We start from the raw sequence: 3868 nt of genomic DNA, 5'->3' as shown, positions 1-3868 counted from the left end.
ACTTCCGATACACCTCTACCAAGGAGGCGAGGCAGGGTAACATTACGAGGCCTTTACAAAGTTTCACTAGCTTCAGAAAACCCGCTACAGTTTATAGGAAGCTCCAATGCAGGGACCCCTCGCATGACCGCCATCGCAGCAAAATCATCCCAAGGACCTCCCTACACTGACCACTCCCCTACTGCCCTTGCCCCTTTTGGGTAAGGTAGTCCTCCACTAGCTTTCCTAATTAATCAGCCAAGGGCGTCCATAAACCCTTGTGGTAGCACTGTTTTCCCGGGTGGTCGCTCCATGTTCCAATTAACATAATGATCTTATCATGAACAGTAATAATAAACAGATAATAAAAGTGTGATCATGAATAATGTATCTTCATACCCAAAACCACATAAAGCACTAGCAAGTACTACCCAAAAAGTTCAGTGGTAAACTAGGTATAAAGATAGACAAACTAGGGTAACCTATTGGGTCCCATCAAAATTAACCTATACAGATCATTATGATTAATCAGAACATGGCTGGGTAAAAACAAGTGATCAAGGGCACAACTTGCCTAGGACTTGAGATTCCAGGTACCAGGATGATCTTCAGATTCTCGTGACCTCACTGCTAGTCGTAGCAATACAAACAAAACATGGTATAGGCAAAACTAACATTACACCAAACATAAGCATAAACTGAATAATAATAAGCTACGCGTCGCTACGAGATCGTGGGCTCGAGAAGCACTATAATCGGAGCTACGGTTATCGAGTTATGGTTTATTGAAGATTTTAGTGTTGGGTGCAAAATAAACTAGGTGCATAATTTTCAATCTATGTTTCATGACAAAATGAGGTTACTAGATGATAAACAATATTAAAATGAATTTAACGCAACAGGAATGGATCAAAAGGAGTTAAAATGAATTTAATATGAATTAACCAAGTTTCTAGCTTTATTTTTATACTAAAAATCATTTTATCAATTTATTTTTTCTGATTTTTCTATCGCTCTGGACCGCACATCAAATTCTGTAAAGTACCGTGGCCCCTGCGCTAATGTTCTCAACACTCAGAACCTCACCCGCATGGACGGCGGGTTAGTTTAGGGAAAGCCGAGGGGCTGTTTTGCAAAGAGGCCGCGATGAAAGTGTATGTCCAAATCTGGATCGTGAGATCTGAGATGGAGGGCTTGGATGAAGTCTGCATACGCGCTGAACCGGTATGCGATTGTAGTCGTCGGATCGGAGACCTATGGCCACGATTTTACATATACTGAGATTGCGCTCGAGCCACTGGATTCTTGATCAACGACCACGGAAGCGCCACGCCACAACCGTCCCGAGCCCTTGTATTCGATCTCGACGACCCACGACCGCGAAGGAGACCCCTCTCATGGCGGCGCCATGGCCGCGATTTCTTGTTCACCAAGCCCATGCCCAAATCTTTAATTCAATAGACCCATTATGCGGAGGAGACGATGGGGAATAAGGAGGTCGTGATCTCACTGGTATTCGACACATGGAGTTTCCTGGCCACGACGTGAGGCGGCACACGGCGGAAGAATTCCCCGTTGAGCAATTCCTGCGACTCCGACGACCCCCCCGGGTTTGGCAGAGCCCTTGCTGAAGTCTCGTAGGTCCTGGTAATCCAATATGCGTCACCCAATACGCACCATAATCGGAACAGAGGTTGGTGGGATCTGGAGGGGATAAATCCGACAGCTTGGGCCCACGAGTCAGTGAAACTTGGCGTGGAGGGCCAAGGCGGTGTGGGACAGACATCCCGGGCCCGCTTGGCGGTGACCGTTAGTGGTAGTCATATAGCGAGGGAGTGAGGATGGGCCGCGGAGTGAGTTTGGCCCACAGCGCGCCGAGGACAGTTGGGCCAGGACGCAATAAATGTGCCCAAACGCAGATCCACCCACTTTTCTTTTTTTCTCTCTTTTTTTATTTTTCAGCTCTTTTCTATATAAATTCCTATTTTGAATTCAAGTCTAAGTTGAGGTTCATATCTTTAATATGCACAAACAAAGATCCAACATGATGCAAGTTTATTATCTCTAAGTAGAAAAGAAAATAATCCTTTTAAATATGAAATGCACTCACACATGATTCCATTTATGAAACAGAGAAGAGTTCACATCTCATGAATTTTTTTAGGGAATTATGATTATATTGTAGATTATATATTAAGAAATAGTTTAATCATAATTCTTATAATTTCACTCCAAGGGTAATTTAGTTTATTTAGGTATCTTTTATTTTAATCTAAAAATTATATTAATTTTGGGAGTAGCAAATTTTGAAATTATGAATATTCTCAAGGAAAGGTGTTTCGATTTAAACCCATGGAGAATTTTCCTCATTTTCACAAGATTGAATTTTAGGGTGTTATATCTATTTCCGCTTCACTCTGATTATTCTTACCTTTCCCTTCTAAAGACAAATGTGGATTTCACACCTTGAAATCATGTACCTAAAGTGACCTTTAGGAATAGAAAACATAATCCTAGGAACCAAAACAAAACTATTTTTATAGGTATCTATATGCTTGAATGCATGTTCTTATGATATTTGTTTGATTTGGATCTTTGATTGAGTGTGATAAGTTGTGGAGTAATGTCCACAATTACATCTGCATATACATATAGGCACAAATATAAATAAATAAAATTCATAAGATAACTAGACAATCTAGATTCTCCCCCATTAAAGTCTATCTATTTTAAATAGATCCATCTTAACTTAAAGGATTCTATCTTATCCTAATAGGTTCATCTTATGTTAAAAAAATTATCTTATCCTCATAAATTGTTTATAAGATAAACTAGACCAACTAAGAATACCCCCACTAGAATATATCAAGCCTAATAGCTCTGTCTTATCTTAAAAGATTCTCTCTTATCTTAATAGGTCCATCTTATCTTGAAAGATTCATCTTATCCTAACCACTTTACTTATCTCATCCTAAAGTAACAACCAGGATCTAAACCAAATTAATTATATCTTATTTAGTCCGAACTAGTCATACCAATCTAACCTAGATCTGATCTAATGTGATAGATTAATCTAACCTATCGAAGGCTAACCTCAAGTTGAGCTAATCTAATGTAAGTTGCTTAAGAAGAAGGATAATACTAATGAAATAAATGAGACTCTACTCATATAAAATATATTTTAACTTAATTCACTCTGCACTAAGTTAAGAATGACCGACCAACTCGGTCTCATGCAACTACCTTAACCACCTCATGGTTGCATAACCCCTCTGTTTTAACCTAACAGAGATTCTAACCTACCTACACCATATAATCCATCCTATCTCATAAGATTCTAACATATCCTAATAATATATATCCTACCATTGTAGATCTATCTAATTTAAACTAGTCTAATCTAGTTATATCCAATCTAATCTAGACCGTACCTAATCTAATATGATCCAATCTAAAGGAAGTTACTTAAACAAGTTAGTTAATACTGGTAACATAGATATACCATATTCCTATAAAAGGGTTTTAAACCTAAATTGGTGTCTTAGATCAACTCGTCCGTGAAACCACGACCAAACCTATGTTATAGGTTGCCCAACCCATTTATCCCAAAAGCAAAGTAAAACTCTGTTTAATCTACCTACTCCATGTACCCGCAATTGTTATCCCAACTCAGATAATGACATCTAACACCACAACCGATGGTCCCTAAATCAGACCCAAGAAGAAGGTTAACCTCGATAATGAAGGATATGAGTAGAAACATATCTTCAGATGAATCAAGATCCACCACCCGGAATAAAAGTCTCCCTTACCTAACTTTCTTTTACCCCGAAATCTTCTGTACACTCACCTAATAGCTAAAACCTGATGTACCCTTGTTTTCTATGCC

Source organism: Zea mays, chromosome 9, assembly GCF_902167145.1.
Source record: "Zea mays cultivar B73 chromosome 9, Zm-B73-REFERENCE-NAM-5.0, whole genome shotgun sequence".
Classification (NCBI taxonomy): domain Eukaryota; kingdom Viridiplantae; phylum Streptophyta; class Magnoliopsida; order Poales; family Poaceae; genus Zea; species Zea mays.
Note: the sequence above shows the minus strand (reverse complement) of the source record.